Below are 20,974 nucleotides of genomic sequence, written 5' to 3'. Positions count from 1 at the left end.
ATATGTTTTTTTCCTGGGTGCTTTTAAGGTTTTTATATCAATGATTTCATCAATTTAATTATAGTTTACTTTGATTTTGTGTCTATGTGTGTTTTTTTTAAATCTAGCTTTGGGTTGATAGAACTTCTTGGATCTATGGTGAACAGTTTTCATCAAATTTGGTAATGTTTTGCCCATTATTTCTTTCACTAATTTTTATGTTCCTTTCTTTCTCTTCTCAGTTTCTAGAACTCCAACGATACAGCTGTTAGAACATTTGCTGTTGTGCCACAGGCCACAGAATCTTTTCTTCTCCTTCTTCCCCTCCTCCTCCTCTATCTTCCATGTTTTTTCCTTTTTACTCTCTGCTTTAGTTTCAATCCTTTCTATTGCTATGACTTCAGGCTCGTTGATCTTTATTTCCTCTTTTTTCTTTTTCACTTATGTAACATAACCTGCAAAATAGTGATGAACTACACTAAGGTGTATAGCCCACTGTTGAGTGTGGTCTTTTCTTTATTTTCCAAAACAGCCCAAGTAGGTAAAGATTATTTTAAAAACTTCCACCCCACAAAAAGTAACTTTTGATAGGTCTTTGTTTCTTTAGGGTTTAATTTGCTTTTAATTTTTAAAATCTTTGTGATTTTTTTACTCCATATTTTGTATTTTTTTCCTTTTAGATGTTCCATTTGGCTCTTTCTTATATCTTCTATTTCTTTCCTAATTATGTTCATGTTTTCCTTTAAATCTTTGAGTATATTTTTAAAGATTATAGTAGCTGTTTTAGGGTTTTTGTTTGCTAATTTCATATTTTTTGGTTATTTCTGGTTCTGTTTCTACTGACGGGTTCTAGTACATATACTTTTGCTACTTCATATGTCCAGTAATTTTTTAACTGAATTCTGGCACCACTTTTAAGTTAGGAACCTTTCAGAGTCACTCCTGAATGTCCATATATTCCTCAAGATCTGGCTACTCTGGCTGATGGGAACTGAGCACTGTATGAGTTCTGGAACTCTTCTGGCTTGTAGCTCCCTAGTTGTTTCCTCAGTTGTTCTTTGCCTGGCCTCTGGAAATTTCATTTATGTGTGCCTGAATTCTTATTGATACAACAAATTAGGGGGATGTTTGACCTCCACAAGACTGGACTCTGTCTGTTTAGCTCCCCTCTTCCTGGTACTTTGCTCTGAAAATTCTAGCTACTTTGACTTCCCTGAACTTTAATCTGTTTCTTCCACTCAGCAAGATCGCCAAGCTCCTCCCTCTGCCACAGTCTGAAAATACCCACCTTGCAGAAAAACCAAGGTTATTACAAGAATTTACCTTCCTTCTTCTCCTCCCAGCTATCATAGGTGCTGCTTATTGATCAATAGCCACAAAATTGTTTCATACATTTTGTCTAGTTTTCTAGTTGTTTATCATGGGAGGGTAAACAGGTGCTCCTCAGGTGATGGAGTGGAAATCATACTATGTTTGTGATTGTACTATTTCTTAATGTGATTTCAATTTTGTAAAAATCTACCATTAATGTGTTCCCAAGTGACTTAAGAAAGAAAATCTGCTCTAGGGTCATATCCTTCTAGGTTTAAATTTTCTGTCAACATTAGATTGCATCTTTAACTTGGGATTTAAGAAATAAGTTTCACTCTGACTGTGTAGGCTCAGGTCGTGGACTTATCTCTAAAGCCATCACTGTGCTACAGGACTGCAATGCTTTGATTAACTTAGGGTTGGTCACATGCCACACTCCTGGTGTGGACTTTCTAGAGTGTGGGGACGGAAGTGGAGCAGGAGAGGAACTCAAAATTAAAATTAAAATATTATGATTAGAAGGGGAAGACATTCTGGGGAAGCAAATGACCAGTATCCACTGCCAGTGTTGAAGGGCGATTCAGGCAGCTCTTAACCAGCTGACTGAGAATTACCATGGAGTTTCCCATATCTTATGGAAGCCACAGTTTTCTCATCTGCAAATTAATGGGAACATGGTGCAGATTTCTAGGGTCTCAAACTCTTTCATGTTTCGTGGTTGGCATCCTTGTTCAGAACCCTCCTGTGGCTTTCTTCTTTGTTCTTGAGATTAAGACATGGCCCACAGGGTCCTGCATGTCGTGAACATTCCCACTTCTACAAAAAAGCAGTCTGAAATTTGTTCAAAGGGCCACCTTCTCCCTGTTCATTGCTCTTTAGTCATTATGGCTATCTCATGGAGCCTTCAGAGGCATTAAAGCCTCCCACTTCAGTGTCTTGCAAGTGCTTCTCCTGTGTCCAGAACACCCCTCCTATACTTCTCTATCTGCCTAACAAGGGTCAGCTTTCACCTTATGTGTCACTTGTTCAAGAAATCTTTTTCAAAAACTCCGTCCTGGCCACAAGATCCCCTTAAGGATCTATAATTGCCTTCTAAATTATTTATTCATTAACTTCTGCTGCTGCCAGGTTTAATGTTGCACATTTGCTAGACTGGAAGCTCCATGAGGGAAAGAATGTGTGTGTTTTGTTCACTAGCTTAACCAGGGCCTTACAGAGTACATTGCACATACCGGATGCTCCGTGACTATTTCACCCCTGAATGATTGCTGCAGCAGCAAACTTGTAGTACGGTGCCGTCACTAAGTGCACAGGCTGCTGGCTCAAATTCCAGCACTGCTATTTAATAGCTGTGTAACTTGGGTAAATTACTTAATCCGTCTGTGCTTTGCTTCCTCATCTATAAAACGGGGATCATCAGAGTATCTATCTGTTTGTGTGCTGTGGGTATCAAGTAAGTGTCTAAGGGTTGAGGACAGTGCCTGCATCCCGTGTGCTGTCAGCTGGTATAGGCCATTGCAGGTAGTTGTTCAACATGAACAATGAGGCTGGAAGCAACCCATGCAACTTCCAGAATCTCACAGCTCCAGCTTTCCATTTCACATCAGTGAGGTCACACATCAGTGTTTCAGTGATGACTCGTGATAAGTCCCTGTACTCAACGGTCATCTAAGTGGGTCTAAAACCTCACATCCCAGACTTTCATCCAACCCTTATGCTCATCTTTTCACTTACCACGTGTCAACACTGAGCCCCATGACAAACTGGAATGAGCATGTCCTCACCTTCAGGTTGCAGTGGTGGACAGGGCAGGGACACAGGCCCTTCTTGTCCATCTACATGTGGCTGAAGTGAGCAGATGAAGCCTAGGGTTTTCAGGGATACCTGGGGCCTGGACTCAGTGGCCACCTTACTTTAGCTCTGGCAAAAAGCCTCCTCTACTATTGTTTAATGATTAAAAGTACTTGGGTTCAGAGGCTTTTCCAATGTGCTAGACAGCAAGGGTATAATTAGACATTTCCCAGCTACATGTAGCCGCTTTAATTTTGATGCTGTCTTCATCCTCTCACACATGCTCAGTAACCTGAAAAATTTAGGCTTTCTCATCTCCTTTTCTAATTATTAGGGAGCATTATCATGGTTTGACAGGAATATCTGATTTTATGCCTCTTGTCTCTAACAACTGCCAAAAGTTTCTAGTTCACATTCAATTGTAGGCTTCAAAGCCAGGTTTTGATAATACAGGCATTCCATCACATTTGCCTTAAGATTCACGGCACAGCTCAGGCCAGGGTTTGGTAGTGATTGTTAATATAAATCCACTTTGGAGATAGATGCAAGTACAAATTACAGAATGTCAGGGTGCAATTTGATTTTGAATGCTTTTTTTTTTGCTATTATAAATAATGAAGGATGCTGAAGATGGTTCAGCATATTCTATTGGATATAATTAAAATCCCAAAGGTTGTGGTTTTTAAAAGCTGCATCTGCCTATTGCCTGCTGGGATTTAGAGGTGACTGGAAGGTTTCGGGGCTGGGCTTTGTTCTAGTCTCTCTCTTTACTGATTTGTATTTTTATCCTATTACGTATTTTAGAATAAAACACAAATTAGTTGTTTTAAAAGATAAGGTAAGTTTTAATTTTTATAAAATACTTCTTTGAGCTTCAATATTTATAAAAAACAAGCCCTGTCTTTATCCCCTTTTATAGCAGCGCCCACCATAATTTGAAACTCTATTTCCAGCCATGGCCCCACCTTGGCAGCGCCCCTGCCCGACCGAGGTTGGCCGGGCACTGTCCCGGGGATGTGAGGGCGTGGTGTCATCTCATCTCTTGGAGTGCTCATTTGTTCATATCATAAGAATTAGGTGTTTTAAGGCATTAGTGCTATGTGCAATTGAAAATAGTTTCCCCAGCTGCCAGTCTGCTGAGTCCTGCAGACCAGCTGTTTTCCACGACCACAGAATTGAAATTCGACTCTGAGTGGGGACATGTCAGCTGGAGGCTAGCAGCTGTGGAGCAGCACTGAGCCACGTCTGACTCTGGATGTGGTCAAGGCCAAGGGGAGCCCTTGTTTAGCAGCTTTGGAGTGAGGTGGGCTGGCCCAGGAGCCTTCAGGGAAAAGAGCTGCCAACCTGTGCTCTCTAATGGAAACCCTGAGAGAGCAAAGGCAGAATTAAGAATGGGAGGAGGCCAGGCATGGTGGCTCACGCCTGTAATCCCAGCACTTTGGGAGGCCAAGGTGGGCAGCTCATGAGGTCAAGAGATCGAGACCATCCTGGCCAACATGGTGAAACCCTGTCTCTACTAAAAATACAAAAATTAGTTGAGTGTGGTGGCATGTACCTGTAGTCCCAGCTACTCAGGAGGCTGAGGCAGGAGAATCACTTGAACCCGGGAGGTGGAGTTTGCAGTGAGCCGAGATCGCGCCACTGCACTCCAACCTGGCGACAGAGTGAGTCTCCATCTGAAACAAACAACAAAAAAAAACAAAAAGAAACAATGGGTGGAGTCCCAGGAGAGTCCAAGGAGGCTCTTGGCCCAAAAATGTCTCATAGATATTGTCCATTTTATAGACTATATTAGCAAAAAAAATTGCATGTAAATCATACCATTATTCAGGAATCTAATAATACTTGGTAAACCTGTCTTTTTTTTTTTTTTTTTTTTTTTTTTTTTTTGACACGAGTTCTCACTCCGTTGCCCAGGCTGGAGTGCAGTGGCACGATCTCGGCTCACTGCAAGCTCTGCCTCCTGGGTTCACTCCATTCTTCTGCCTCAGCCTCCCAAGTAGCTGGGACTTCAGGTGCCTCCCATCATGCCCAGCTAATTTTTTTTTATTTTTTATTTTTAGTAGAGACAGGGTTTCACCATGTTAGCCAGGATGGTCTCGATCTCCCGACCTTGTGATCTGCCCGCATCAGCCTCCTAAAGTGCTGCGATTACAGGTGTGAGCCACCGCACCCGGCCAACGTGCCCCTTTTAAAGAAAACATTTTAAAAAATCTCCCTGAATTTGCCCACCATCAATTTAGATTTGCTGCAGAATTTGGTCCCAGGGAATGGCATAGTAAGGATGGCTGAGTGGGAGTTCCCAATCTCTCCATCTTTTGGTCCTGCCTCATTTCTATTTCTATATGTGAGGTTTGCAGAGAGAGCAATCGCATTTCTAGGCTCTCTGAGACCCCTCTCTCTTCCTAGTGGAAGTGTAAATTTGGTCAAGAGCAGGTGGGTACACAGAGGAGGTCCATGGGCAGACAGGTGGGGGTTAGGAGCAGCAGCTGGCAAGACAGGCCTCATTAGGCACCCTGGATGCTGAAGGGTGCTTTCAAGGGGGTGCGAGAGTGAGAGGGGGTTGGAGCTCCTGTGCTCCCAGCAGGCTTCAGTGGGGCTCTGTGTTGAGGAATTTTGTCTCTGGGAAACCTGCAGATTCCTGCCAATCACCACCCCTCCTTATTTCAGGATTCTTTGGCCTCTCTCCTCTTGTTGTTTTATGGACAGCATGCCTCCAGATTAGTAACTAGTTCAGGGATGCCTGCTTCCTCTCCTGACAAAGAGAAGCCTTCAAGGCATTTGTGGCCTTTGAAATAGCAAAGACACAAAACGTTCGGCTGTTATTTTATCTTTGGAGTCAAGAATGTGGGCACGTGTTTTGCAGCTGTGAACTCTGGCACACGCAAGGGGAAAGTTTGAATTATGGGGACTGCAGCTCCCTGCCTTCAAGTAGGGGACAGAAAGAGGGGGGCACGTGGCTGTGCCTTCTGGATCTGCTGCACCTAGAGTCTGGGCCCTTTTGCTTTGACTTTAGTTATGGACCCACCACTTTCTTCTTTCTGGACTTACTGTGAAGCCTAGCAGTGTCAGGCCTCAGAAAGATGTGCTGACCACGATGCCAGGGACCCTCCACCTCCCCGCCGTTTACTCCCTTCATCCACAGATATGGGAGCATGGTTCTGGGCCCTGGTGCCTCCACCAGGAAAGCAGAGAGATGATATTCAAGCCTCCTCTGCACAGGAGATAGCTGGTGCGATAGAGGAGAGGCTGAGCCTCGGGGGCTGTTCCACACAGCCGGCTTCCATAAGGTGCAGCCTCCCCTTCTGCAGAGCAAGGATGTCGATGGTCTTTAAATGGGCCACAGGTGGGCCCAGATGCTTGGCCAGGTGACTGGCAGGTGAGGGCACTGATTAGCTATTGGCTCGCCTGCTCTGATTTATTCAGCAGCTACCATTGTGTGCTTATTCTGGGTCAGGCACCAGGAAGACAACAATGAGCAAGAGAGTCTCCTGTTCCTCACGGAGAAAGAGAGAGATGATAAAAAAAACAGACCCGTGAGGCATTTCAGGGGTGATGAGTTCTACAAAGAACACAGCGCAGGGGGATGGGATAAGAGTGGCTGGGCTGGGGTGTGGGCCACCTGGGTGATCTTGGGGAGGGCAGTGGGACCTCCCCTTCTCAGTGGGACTGGAGAAGAGGTCCCATCTACACTCACGTCTTCCCCATCATCTAATGCAGGAAAAATCCTAGAATGCCAGCCAGGGTATGGTCACTTGACAGGAGATTGGCCAGTCAGGTTCTCCTGATGAGGATTTGACCGTGGAAGGAACAGCAGTTAGGAAATTATGTTTGGAAGTGAGGGGAACCTCAAACCTTATTCTCCAGCTTTCCCGAATGCAATGGGAGCTCCCCGGGAGCTTAGGCTCAGGCTAGCCAGAGCGGTATGGATCTGTATTTGGCAACACGTGACGCTCACTGATGAAAAATTATTAAGAAATTTTTCTTAGGTGGAAAAAGGCATAATGTAGAAAAATGTGAACACTAAAATTGTAGACAATTTCAGCAATACTCCCAAGCCAAGTGTGGTGGGAAAAGGGAAAAGTGTGATAAGATTCTTATGTTTCTTGGAGAGTAGAGGAAATAATCAACTATGATCAATTCTCAATGTGGAACAAAAAGTGTGGTCTTAGATTTGTGAAAATATTAGAAGTAAACATAAAACAAAGGGAGACACAAGTGTGGTTTGAAAACAGTCTAATGACGTGCTCTTTATAAGACAAATATCAAAATTAAATTACACAGAAAGGTTAAAAATGGGGATGGGCAAAGATATAAAAGCAAATGTTTTAGAAAATGAAGCTTAAAGTTGTATGACCATAAAAGTAGAATCTAGGCAAAAAACATTACATGGATCAAAGAGGTATATTTTCTATTGATGAAAGTGATATTCCTCCAAATATATAAAACTTTAATCACCCAACACAATGACATTGAAATCTAGTAACTCAAAAGCTGTTAGACAAAAATAAGTAAAAATACAGAATTTTAAATTTTATATCTACAATCTGAACTATCTAATCAGGAAAAAAGGATAAAAATTTTATATTTTTATCACATGTATTTTTAGAACATAATACAACAGAGAAAGAGTATACCCGTGGGATATTTATAGAAACTTACCATGTCACAAAGAAAAGCTCAATATACACTCCAAAGGGCAGAAATCAAAATTGTAAAAGAATGAAGACAAGTTAGCTAATGGTTTAACTAAAGAAGCTATGAAAATTAACAACAAAATAAAACAAAGCCAAAAGTACGTGTGAAATGAAATGGAACAGTAAAATCATGGTAGGCTTGATCAAGAAAGCCATAATTAGGTTCTTTGAAAAGATCAATAAAATAGAAAAATCCTTGACAAGTCTAATAATAAAATTGAAGGAAGGAGGGAGAGAAAGAGAAACAGAGGGCGAGAGAAAGAAAAAGAGAGACACACAGATAGAACCACAAATGGTGAATATCAGGTATAAGAAAGGAGTTTTAGGTCAGGGGGCAGCAAAAATTTTTTGTAAAGAACCAGAGTAAACATATCTGGCTTTGTGGGCCACATACAGTCAATGTTTCAACTACTGAACTCTGCCAGTGTAGCTCAAGAACTGCCATAATCATTAGTAAATGCATGGGCGTGTCTATATTCCAATAAAACTTTATTTACAAAAGCAGATGATCTGCTAGATTTGGTGTGAGGGCCATAGTTTGCTGATCCCTTTTTTGGGTTTGGGGCAGGGGAGCATCTGGTCAAGACGGCTCGATAAAATATATGCTTTGCCACAACCCATTGTGTTCCAAATTTCTAGTAATGATAGATGAAATGTAAAAAGAGAAAACTAAAACATTCAAATTCAAAACAAGATAAATATTTTCATGAACCAGAAAAATAGACAAAACCCCAGACAGAGAATTGCAAAGCATGGCAGTGCTGAGCAGGGCTGTGGTGGAGGGTGGATAGCTCGTTGGGTCTGAGAGTGGGCTGATGTGGCTGGAAATTCAGGAAATCCCTGCAGGGAGCTAGACTTGCTCCACCAGAGATGAGGTCTGAAGTGACCTCTCTTATTTAGGAGAAAATTATGAGACCTCTGCTACATGCTGGACTGTTGTTGCTTCTCAAAGAGGTTGACACACGCCAGGGCCTTCTTGAAAATTGGGGCTATTTTTGGTTGTCATGACTGGGGAAGCCCCTCTAGTCTTTAAGTAGAGGAGCAAGTAATGCTAGACCTTCTGCCACCCACCGATCTGCAAAATTGATCTGTTCTGAATGTCCCAATAGACTATATTTATTATACCTAGAAATTCATGATATTTTAGAATATGATAATACAAAAAAGTTTTTATAAGATAAAATTTCCATCAATGTTGTAGAAGATTGTTAGGAAAAGAGAAGCTTATGTGGGAACAAAAAAGTATTGTCAATTTTTTATGTTAAATGGCTTAAAACTACACAGTTATTTTCTCTTATTTTCCATGGGTCAAGAGTCCAGGTACCATGTGGCTGAGTCTTCTGCTCACAATCTAATTAGTCAGCAATCCAGGTGGTGGTTGGATTGCATTCCTTTCCAGAGCCTATGGTCCTCTTCCCAGCTCATATGGTCATTGGAAAAATTCGAATTCTATTTCTTGCTGTTGTAGGACTGAGATCTCTGTTTTCTTGCTCATTGTTAGCCAGGGGCTGTGCTTGACTCGTAGAGGTTGGCTGCATCCTCGCTCACTCACAACATGACAGCTTAGTTCTTCAAGACCTGCAAAAGTATCTCTCCATCTATTCATTTCTTAAAAAATAAATGTGTTGTCTGTAATCCTGTCATCCCAGCTACTCTGGAGGCTGTATTTGCCTTCAGCTATGGAAGGAAAAGAGCATGTGTGCTCACCCTCCTTCCTGTGCCATGCCATCACTTAGGGAGTGACTTTCACACTTTCTCCTAACAAGGCCCAGCCCATTCGCGAGAATATCATGGTGCTCCTCTCTTTTTCACTTTGACTGTCCGTAGTTTGTCTTGATGTGTTCTCACAACTGTAATTAAAATCATTTCCTCCTTTTCTCCATCCATACAAACAAATGTGCTCTGTTATTACTTATCTTGTCAATTATTTTTAATCTGTATCCATCCTATCTCCACTGTTTCCTTTTTTGTGCTTCTTGTGCAGAAATGGCTTATAATTTTTAAACTTTTTCTCAAACATTTTGTTCTGCCCATCCTTTCACTTCTTTTCTTCAAGACTCCAATTACATGCATATTATAACTTTTGATATTGTCCCAGAAGTCCCTAAGGCTGTGTTCATTTTCTTTTCAATCTTTTTTTCCTCTCTGATGTTCAGACTGAATAATTTCTATTAATCTATTTAAAAGTTACATGACTTTTTTTGGGTAATTTCTTATTCTGCTGTAAAGTTTATCCCATGTTTACTTTTGTTTAAAATATTATATTTTTTCACTTTAGAATTTATATTTTTACAATTAATTTCTATTTCTCTGCTGTGATTTCATATCAGTTAATTAATGACAATCATATTTTCATTTAGGTAATTGAGGAGAGTTATAATAACTACTACCTTCACCCACTTATTCCAGTATCTAGGTCATCCTGAGCTGCTCTCTGCTGATTGTCTTTTCTCTGTTATTCTTTAGATGTTGAGTAATTTTGTATCATAGCTTGGACATCGTGAGTGTTATGTTGAATTTTATTACATATAAGACCCTGAATTTTCTTATATCCCTTCAAAGACTTGACTTTTGTTTAGAAGGTAAATAACTTGGTTAAATTCAACCTGCAAACTATCTCTTGGGAAGCAACTCACATCTCAGGTCTGTTCTTTCAGACCTGGCTGAACTCCTTGAAGTCTGTCCTGAACATGTGCTTCAAGGGTCAGCCAGAGACTTGGCCAGAACAGGGTTTGTGGCTCCCTTTCTCTGGCTCCCTTCTTTCTGACATACCCTCTCACTTTCCAAAGGCCCTGGTTGTCCTGAATTTTACCCTCTGGTTCTTCCTTAGAAAGCTGGCATGGGCCAGGCATGGTGGCCGACGCCTTTATCTCAACACTTTGGGAGGCCAAGGAGGGCAGAACATGAGGTCAGGAGTTCAAGACCAGCCTGGCCAACATGTTGAAACCCAGTCTCTACTAAAGATAAAAAGTTAGCTGGGCGTGGTGGCACGTGCCTGTAATCCCAGCTACTCTGGAGGCTGAGGCAGGAGAATACCTTGAATCTAGGAGTCAGAGGCTGCAGTGAGCCGAGATCGCACCATTGTACTCCAGCCTGGGCAACAGGGCGAGACTCCATCTCAAAAAAAAACAAAAACAAAAAACAAAACAAAACAAAAAAACAAAGAAAGCTGGCATGAAGGTTTTCTACTGGAGTTTTAGCCATTCTGTGGCATGTAGACAGGGGCTGCCCTCAGGCTAGAAGTTGTGGAAATAAGACATTCAGATTATGAGAGCGAGATGGCAGACTGGAAAGCCCTACTGCTTGTCTTGTGCACAAAAACAACTAAAACAATGAATAAGCAATTACTTTTTGATGAAAATAATGGAAGGAGAGCACCAGAGTACATCAAAGGAGGGACAGAAACCCTGGTGAGCACAGAAACTCAGAATGGAGAATAGAAGGACACACCCAGCCTTCAGCACCCATGCCCCATCTGGGATCATCTGGGACCCAGAAGGAACTTCTCCCTGCAGGGAAAAGGTAAGCAAGAGGATCCCAGCAAACCCCGTCAACACCCTGAATGTTATATTAGTTTGTTCTTGCATTGCTATAAAGAAATACGTGAGACTGGGTCATTTATAAGAAAAGAGGTTTAATTAGCTCATGGCTCTGCAGGCTACACAAGCATGGTGCCAGCATCTGCTCAACTTCTGGGAAGGCCTCAGGGAGCTTTTACTCATGGCCGAAGGTGAAGCTGGAGCTTGTATGTCACATGGCAAAAGAAGGAGCAAGAGAGAGGTGGGGGGAAGGTGCCATGCTTTTTAACAACCAGATCTTGTGAGAACTCACTATCATGAGGACGGCACCAAGCCATGAGGGATCTGTCCTCATGACTCAAACAACTCCCGCAAGGCCCCACCTCCAACATCAGGGCTTACATTTCCACATGAGATTTGGGCAGGGACAACATCCAAACTGTATCAGATATCTACACCTCTCACCACTACAGGCACTAAGCTCAGCTGAGGGAGCTGCCTGGAGTCCAAAAAGCTGCACTCCTCCCGGAGAAGGAGCCAACACTGCCCATCCCCTGTGTCCCGTGCGGCTACTGTGCTACACCATCTTGGCAATGGAACTGCTGCTGGAGGATGTCTTGCTCCAGCTGAGTGACCATGGCACCCTTTCATCCCTGAGGCCAAGGTACCACTGAAGCACCTCTGTTGGTGGCCCAACATCCCCAAGCTGAGCTGCAAGCAGTGATTACACCCTTCGCTGTGAGGCTGAGCAGTGGTAGAGCTGCTCCACCTCACCCTCCCAGTCATGAATGCACCCTAACCCCCCAGACTGGAGCTGAAGGTGCACACTCCCATTGCACCTGGGCACTGGAGCTAAAGCTGAACACTGCCTCCAAAGGAAACAGTGCCCTGGTGGAGCTGCTCCAAAAACCTCTCCAAGTTGCAGCTGTCCCGCCCCATGGGACTCAAGCTGAAACCCCCCAGGGTACCATTTGGTGATCCCCACATACCCCTAGCAGACACTGCTGTACCTTGCCCTCCCATGCTCGAGCTGAAGCGATACTTGGTGTCCTGGGGAAACGGTGCTGTGGCTGCCTATACGCCCCTGTTCCTGAGCCGAAGTGGTACCCTGCCACCAAGGAAAATAGCTTGGCCACCCAGAGCAGTCATGCCTCCTTGGAGCCTAGGTTGAAGCAGTGCTCTGCCTCCCAGGAAATGGTGTCTTGGCCACCCAAAGTGGTCATGCACCATAATACCAAAGCTGAATCGGTGCACCATATCCCAGGGAAATGGGCCTGGGCAGCCCAGAGCAGTCATGCCCCGCAGGCTTCAGCTGAAACAGTGCATTGCCCCATAGGGAATTGGTTTCCTTGGCTGAGCTAAGCAGCTACACATCCCAGGGCTGAGCTGATGGAGTGCCCTATGTCCCAGAGAAACAGAGCAGTGGCTCCGCTGAGACCCTTGCCTTATAGCCAAACAACTCAAGTACACTACTTCCCTGGAGCTGGACTCACCTCCTAAAGTCTGAGCCACTGAGACACCCCTCTTCCTGGGGAGTAGTCATAGCTGCATTAGTCCCTTCTCTGCAGGGCCCAAACAACAGCTGTGCTCTCATTTTGGGGTCCTTGCTACTGCTGCACCTGGCCTCAAAGAGTCTGGGTCACTGCCAAGTCCCACCATCCCAGAGTCTACCATTGCCACTCCAGGAAGCCTCATTTCCTGTGACCCAAGTTGCCACTGACTTCTATGGGCTCAGGTTCCTAAATTGCAAGCATCCTCTGCTCTCTGGGCCTAAATCTCCAGGCACCTCTTCCTCCCCAGAGCCATGTCAGTGCTGTGTCCTGCCCCCAGGGTCAGAATCCGAGCTACAACTGAGCTTCCTGGTCCTGAGCTGCTAGGGAGTGCCCCCACATCACAGATCCTATGATGTTCTAGGCAACCCACATCCAACTTTGCCATAGAGAGTAAACCTGCTCTGCAAGACTCAGGTGCCACAATAGATTCACAAAACCCACAGCATAGGATGCTGATGCCATAATCACTTCATGCACCTGCACCTGGAACTCAGAGCCACTACAGCTGCTTGTAGGACAAGTTAGATTTGATGCAAAGATGGATCTCCTTGGCTAAGTTCTCATTGTGGAAAAAATAAGAATAGGAGGACCACAAAAGCCATGACATTAAGAACCTTAACAACCTATGCTACCACCACTGCTGCCACAAACCTCTACATCCTAGGCCACTGAGGCACCCACAGTTATTGTTGACCTTGAGCACAGCCAACAAATCTGCACAAATACTATACTACTGCACCTACTTGAAAACAGAGTCACCACAACCTTCTCAATTGGCACACTAAGACCTAATTGCAGGTGAAAGTGTTTCTCTATGAAAGCCACTCTAGAAATTTTAGAATTTCAGTTATTTCACCAGGTGCACAGACATCAATGAAGGGACATAGAAACTTGAAAAGGCAAGGAAATATGACGTCACTAAAGGAATATAATAACTCTTCAGTAACAAACCCCAATTAAAAAGAAATCAATGCATTTCCAGAAAAGAAATTCAAAATAATGATCTTAAGGAAACTCAGTAAGATGCAAAACAATACAGACAGGTAACTCAATGATATCAGGAAAACAATTTATGATATGAGTGAGAAATTCAACAAATAGAAATCATAGAAAAGCACCAAATAGAAATCTTGCAGCTGAGTAATTCAATTAATGAAATTTAAAAAAATGCAATAGAGCACTCCAATAGCATACTTGATCAAACAGAAGAAATAATCTCTGAACTTGAAGATAGGTGGTTTGAAAGTGCCTAGTCAGGTAAAAGAAAAGCAAAACAGTGAAGAAAGCCTACAAGACTTATAAGATACCATTAAATAAACATTGAAAAAAACAAAATATGCTATGGGAGTTTCAGAAGGATAAAATAAGAAAAAAGACATAGAAAACCTATTTAATAAAGTAATAGCTAAAAACTTTCCAAATCCTGGGAGAGATGTGGTCTAGATCCAGAAAAAGGAAAAATCCTCAAGTAGATCAACCCAAAAATGTCATTCCTGAGGCATATTATGGTCAAATTGTCAAGTCAAAGACAACAAGAGAACTCTAAAAATAGCAAGAGAAAAGTGTCAAGTCACATACAAGGGAATAATTATTAGACTAACAGAAGAGTTATTTGCAGAAACCTTACAAGCCAGGAGAAAATGAGATAATCAAAGTGATGAAAGAAAAAAAAATTGTCAGCCAAGAATACTGCTATACTTGGCAAAGCTATGCTTCAGAAATGAGGAAGAAATAGTTTTTCACAGACAAAAACTGAGGGAATTCATCACCACTAAACAGGACTTACAAGAAATTCTCAAGAGAATCCTACAACCAGAAGCAAAAAGATGATAATCATTATCATGAAAACATGTAGAAGTATAAAACTCATTGGTAGAGCAGTTACACAAAGAGAAAAAGAATCAAGCCATATATTACTACCATCAAGCCATATTACTCCTATAAAACCACCAAACCACAATGATGAACATTAAGAGAGAAGAAAGAAACAAAGCATTTACAAAACGAGCAGAAAATAATTAACAAAATGACAGTATTAAGTCCTCATCTATCAGTAATAACCTTGAATATAAATGGATAAATTCCTTACTTAAAAGATACAGACTGGATGAATGGATTTTTAAAAATTACCCAACTATATGCTGCCTAAAAGAAACATCAGCTGAAAAGACACATAGACTAAAAGTGAAGGGATGCAAAAGGTTATTCCATGCAAACAGAAGCCAATAGCAAGCAGGAGTAGCTATATGTACATCAAATAAAACACTTTAAATTAAAAACTATAAAAAGAGACAAAGATGGTCATTGCACTATGATCAAGATTCATTCAGCAAGAGGCTACAACAATTGTAAATATATATGCACCTAATAGCAGTGCACCCAGATATATAAAGCAAATATTACTAGATCTAAAGGCAGAGATACACTCCAATAAAATAAAAGCTGGAGACTTGAACACCCCACTCTCAGCATCAGACAGGTGACAGAAAGTCAACAAAGAAATGTTGGATTTAAACTGCATTGTAGACGAAATGGACCAAAAAGACAATTACAAACATTTCATTCAACAACTGCAAAATGTGGTCTATCTTTCATCGGGATTGACCACATGGTAGGCCACAAAAGAAGTCTCAACACATTTAAGAGAATTGAAATCATATCGAGTGTCTTTTCTGACTACAATGGACTAAAACTAGAAATCAATGAGAAGTACTTTGGAAAATGTACAAATATATGGAATTTAAACAACATATTCCTGAACACCAAATGGGTCAATGAAGAAATTAAGAAAGAAATTTTTAAAAATTCTTATAAATGAAAATAGAAACACAATTTACCAAAACTTTGGAGATACAATAGAAGCAGTATTAAGAGAGAAGATTAGAATAATAAACTCCTACATCAACAAAAGTAGAATGATTTCAAATAAACAACCTAATGATACATCTCAAGGAACTGGAGAAAACAAGAACAAACTAAACCTCAAATTACAGATCAGAGAAGAAATAAATGAAATTGAGACTAAAAGCAAAACAAAAGATCAATGACACAAAAAGTTGTGTTTTTTTGAAAAAATAAAACCAACAAATCATTAGCTAGAATAACCAAGAAAAAAGAGAAAATACCCAAATAAATAAAACTAGAAATGAAAAAGGACAAATTACACCTGATACCACAGAAATATAAAGGATCATTAGAGACTGTTATGAACAATTATTTGCTAATGAATTTAAAAACCTAGAGGAAATGGATAAATGTCTGGTTACATACAACCTACCAAGCTTGAACCAAGAAGAAATAAAGAACTTAAGCAGACCAATTATGAGTAAACAGAGAGAATATATAATATAAAGTCTCACATTAAAAAAAGTCCAGGAGTGGGGGCATCACAATTCCTGACTTCAAACTATATTGAAAGACTGTAGTAACCAAAACAGCATGGTATTGGTACAAAAACAGACATAGAAGCCAATGGAACAGAATAGAAAACTCAGAAATAAAGCTGCATGTACATGTTTTTTTAATTATATTTATTTGTAAATTGCATTACTGATGAATTATATTTTAGGACAGTAGAGTGGCAATTTAAAATAGTTATTTAACAATGGGGTGGTTTCTGTGATTGGTTTGAGAAAGTTGACTTATGAAGCTGTATGCCTATTAATAATGAAGAACACACACATAAAGCACACACATGGGAATAACCAAGAAACTTGTCATCTAGCTCCTGAATCAGAGATTTCTCCATTATCAATACCAGCAGAAGTCTTGAACCATTAGTATGCTATGGGATCTTGGACTGGGACCATCAAGGGGCAAGAAAAGGACAGTGACAAATTTATTAAACAGGAAGAGGTGGGGAGGAGAGAGGGAAAGAGAGAGAAAATCTTTCCAACTCAAAATATATATGAAATAAAAATTTAGAAACTCTTGGGCAAATTTCACAATAGAAAATTCTGATAATCAACTCAACTTGATAAAATTAGTTTTGGTTAAATAAAAAGAATAATCTGACAAGAGTTCAACGTGAGTTTTTGGAATTGCTTAGAGTTGTAACTGTAGATATACATAATAATCCAAACTATGACTAAAACCAGATAGAAATTATAAATATACTTTTGTATGCAAAAAAGTACTAATTAGACATCCTCAGTTGAAAAATACGGTCACAGGAATGCCTATGCTGACAAGAGACAAGAGTTCTGAAAACATTTTCTGACTTTTCTACAGCTTCTCACAATTTGCCAAGTTCCACCTGGTAAGGGCAGACAGAGATAAGGAGAGCAAGGGAGAACATCCTCCTCAAAGACTCCCCTGCCTAATTTTCCTAGAAAAATCTACTAAAAAGAGAATTGGCACAAAACCCTGCCCTTTACTATGAAATTATTCCTGGATGTGAATATTTAGAATTTCTACCATAGCAAACAATTTTCCCGAGTTAGAAATTGTTTCTAATGGCAAACAGTCCTTTTTTTTGCAAGTGAAAGGCTTTGTAACGTCTAAATAGTGTCCTTCACACTTAAAAACACAGGCTTTGGGGCTGGGTAGACCTGAGTTTGCTTCCAGCTTTGCCTTTTACTCAACCTGAGGTTGTGGGCAGTATTTGTGTGCTCTATATTTCCTTATCTGTTAAGTGGGGACATTGACTACCACTTAGCTTGTAGAGACACTGAGAACTAAAGAAGTAATGCATGGGAAGTCTTCTTTTTACAAATTTGCTTTCAGTGCAGGTAGAAACTCTTCTTACTTGGGGTCAAGCTGGAATGCCTTGGGCATTGCTACCTGCTTGAGCCTTTTGTGTGACAGGAACTGATGCCAGCATTGTTCATTTACCTCTTTTACTTGCTACTTAATCCAGGCCTGTCAAGGACTCCCCATGTAGATGCAGCCAAACCTGCCTGAGAAGATGCCAGCTGAATAAAGCCCTCACTATCCCCTTCACTGTTTCCTATTGTTTGTATTTTGATAATCCCACAAGCTCACTACAAACTTTCACTATTTAAAAAGTGCTCTGTTAAGCAATGAGAAGTCACATGCACGTTAGAAAGCTGATTTTTGAAACCGAGAGTTGGCTGTGGGTGCTGGCATTGGCAGTGTAGATGTGGAAGCAGGTACCTGCCCGGGGGAAGCAGGGCTGGTCCACGCACAGTTCTATGGGAAGGATTTGAGGACTTCTCTGTGAGAGGTGCCATCACATTTTAATTACCACCAAGCTTGCTGGGCAATGCATCCTTTCTTGGCAACATGTGGAAAAATAATTTTGCAAAATGGAAGGCAGACTGGTGGTTGAATTCTTCTTTGAAAAAGAGACTCTGTGATGCCCAGAGGGAAATGACATTTTAAGCTTGCCACAGGGCTCCGTGTTGCACAGAGAAAGACATTTCTCCATGCTATTTTGTGCTCCGCAAAGCACTGGGAAATTCAAGGCACACATGAGAACAAAACTTTCGCAGTGGGGAGTAATTTGAGATTACATCCTTGGGCCTGAAGGAAAACCTTGAGATGACCATAGTTTGCACTGAATCCCTTTTCCCAGGCTTCTGTGCTGGTAACGGACAGGGGTTTGTCCTTCTCCACCTGCCTCTGCCAAGCACTTCTTGGCCGGACTCTGTCTCTCCACACCACCTGGGGCAGTCTGGACTCCCAGAGCGTGGGAGAGTTTTGTCACTTGCCTTACACAGATAACATAAATAAAATGTTTTCCAAAGCAGAGAGACACTGGGGTAATTCTTTTGGAACACTTAGTTCATGACGTTCCAGTAAATTATTGCATCAGTGGAGAAGAATGGTGCAGGGCACGTGGGAAAACTTTAAAAGAAAAGTACAAGAGCGAGTTTAGGCAGATTAGCAAATGGCAGAACAGCCACGGCCAACCAATGGCCACGGGTCATTGCAACCTGTGGAGGGCTCCACTGTGGAGGGAGAGAAGTGCTCCATGCATACGTCTCTGTCCTGCCATGCATGCTCCTAAGACACTTGGAGTGCTTTGGAGGCCAATAAACAAGGGGGACACCCCAGCTCCTTTAAGGGCTGGAGGAAAGAATTGAGTATTGAACTCAATCTTTTAAAAATCAGGAATAAACCTACATTATTGTCCTCCAGTCCCCTAATCGATGGCACAGATGTGGGAAAGAGCTTGGCTGAAAGTGCTATGAAGACTTCCTGAGTCTTTTCCTCAGCTTCCTTTGTGTGCTGCAAAGCTAGACTGAATGAGCACCCAGAGAGAGAGGGGTGACTCATGTAGGTCAGGAAGCTGGTTTCAGTGGCTTGTGGGACTGGTCTATGCCCCTGTTGTGAGTGAGACTGATGGAGCTACAGGACAGACCAAGGTCAGTCTAACCCCTTCAGGCCTTTCTCACTCACCAGGCTGGGTCAGGCAGTGAAATTAGGGCCCAGTCACTGTGCCTTATTTCACTTTTCCTGGCCCTGCAATGGAGACAGCAACTCCTGAATGATTAAGTAAATTCTTCCTTACACTTTTCTAGTGAGTTTTGTGTTGGGGCTAAAGGTGTATATCTGGGCCATTCCCTTTGAACAGTATCTTAGTGATTTTTACTTTGAGATTAGGTAGAAAACTGATTTTTTCCTTTCTTAATGGAAAGAAACAGGTGCAATAGAAAACACGTTTCAGTCTTAAAACGTCTGCAGCGCCTCCTGTGAGTACTGATGGTTGGTTCATACCCATTTGGTGAATGCCACAGGTGGCTTCAGGGGAGCAGGGAGGCTGTGTGGGAGCCATGCTTGAGCAGTAAAGACCCAGGCCTGGGAGGCAGGCACTTGGAGCTCCCCACGCACTGGCTGGGGCAACCTAAGGGATGTTGCCTGACCTTTCTGAGTCTCCCTTTCCTCATTTATAGAATGCAAACTGTACTAATAGTACCTATTGCACAGGGTTATTGGGAGAGTTAACAGTGATAGAGCTGAGTCTAATTTTTACCCTTAGCTTGTGCCTGGGTGTGAGTGAGCTCTACTATTAGTATTGGTGATCATACAAGTATTAGTATTTGCATGGCTGGAGGTATTCAATAGCAGCAAATCCCCAATTCTGAGAATAAGACCACCCCAGAAGCTTATCTGTGAGGATCTGTCCAATCGTCACAGGAGGAGGAAGTCTGGCCCAGGGGCAGGACAAGGATGCAACAGGAAGACCAAATGGCCCCACTGGGACTCATGCCCAGCTCCGGGGGAAACAGGAACTTCCATGACTCTGCTTCTACCTATGTCACGAGTGCCTGAACGACTTGCTAAGAAGGCCAGGCAGATGAACCAGCTTGTTCCAGGCTCTCTCAGCACACCCGATGGGCAGACGTCTGCATCGAGTCCAGGAAGAGCCCTGATCCTAGGTTCCTCTGCCCAGCCCTGTGAGGCCCACACAAGAGGGCAGGGCTGAGGCTGGAACAGTGAGCCCTCAAAGTGTTGCAGAAGAATGATTTTCTGTAGGAAAAAGGGAGCAGCAGGAAGATCTAACTAGTGGTGTTTGTATATGGTGTATATACCTCGATTATAGTTCACATAATCCCAGCACTTTGAGAGGCTGAGGCGGGCGGATAACCTGAGGTCAGGAGTTCGAGACCAACCTGGCCAACATGATGAAACCCCGTCTCTACTAAAAATACAAAAATTAGGCGGGCATCTGTAATCCCAGCTACTCAGGAGGCTGAGGCAAGAGAATCGCTTGAACTGGGAGGCGAAGTTTGCAGTGAGCCGAGATCGCACCACTGCACTCCAGCCTGGGTGACAAGAGTGAAACACCATCTCAAAAAAAAAAAAAAAAAGAAAGAAAGAAATACCTGAGCCTAGGTAATTTATAAAGATAAGAGGCTTCATTGGCTGATGATTCTGCAGGCTGTACAGAAAGGACGGCAGGGACATCTGCTCAGCTTCTGGGGAGTCCTCAGGGAGATTTTACTCACGGCAGAAGGTGAAGGGGGAGCAGGCACCTCACATGGCAGAGCAGGAGCAAGAGAGAGAGAGAGAGAGTGGGGAGATGCCACACACTTAACCAGATCTCCTGAGGACTCACTACCATGAGGACAGCACCAAGCAATGGGGGGTCCACCCCTACGAGCCAAACACCTCTGGCCAGGCCCCATCTCTGACACTCGGGGTTACATTTCGATATGAG

General features: G+C 42.4%; 1 non-coding gene across 1 annotated transcript; it reads right to left on the bottom strand.

The window, feature by feature from the left end:
• Window positions 1-426: 426 nt before the first annotated feature.
• Window positions 427-570, bottom strand: LOC115831051. Its single transcript, XR_004026599.1, has one exon. It is a non-coding gene; the product is annotated as a small nucleolar RNA SNORA4 (small nucleolar RNA).
• Between the last annotated feature and the right edge of the window lie 20,404 nt (window positions 571-20,974).

This window comes from Nomascus leucogenys, chromosome 17 (genome assembly GCF_006542625.1).
Source record: "Nomascus leucogenys isolate Asia chromosome 17, Asia_NLE_v1, whole genome shotgun sequence".
Lineage (NCBI taxonomy): Eukaryota > Metazoa > Chordata > Mammalia > Primates > Hylobatidae > Nomascus > Nomascus leucogenys.
The sequence above is the reverse complement of the archived record's forward strand: the minus strand, read 5'-3'. Positions and strand labels throughout refer to the sequence as shown.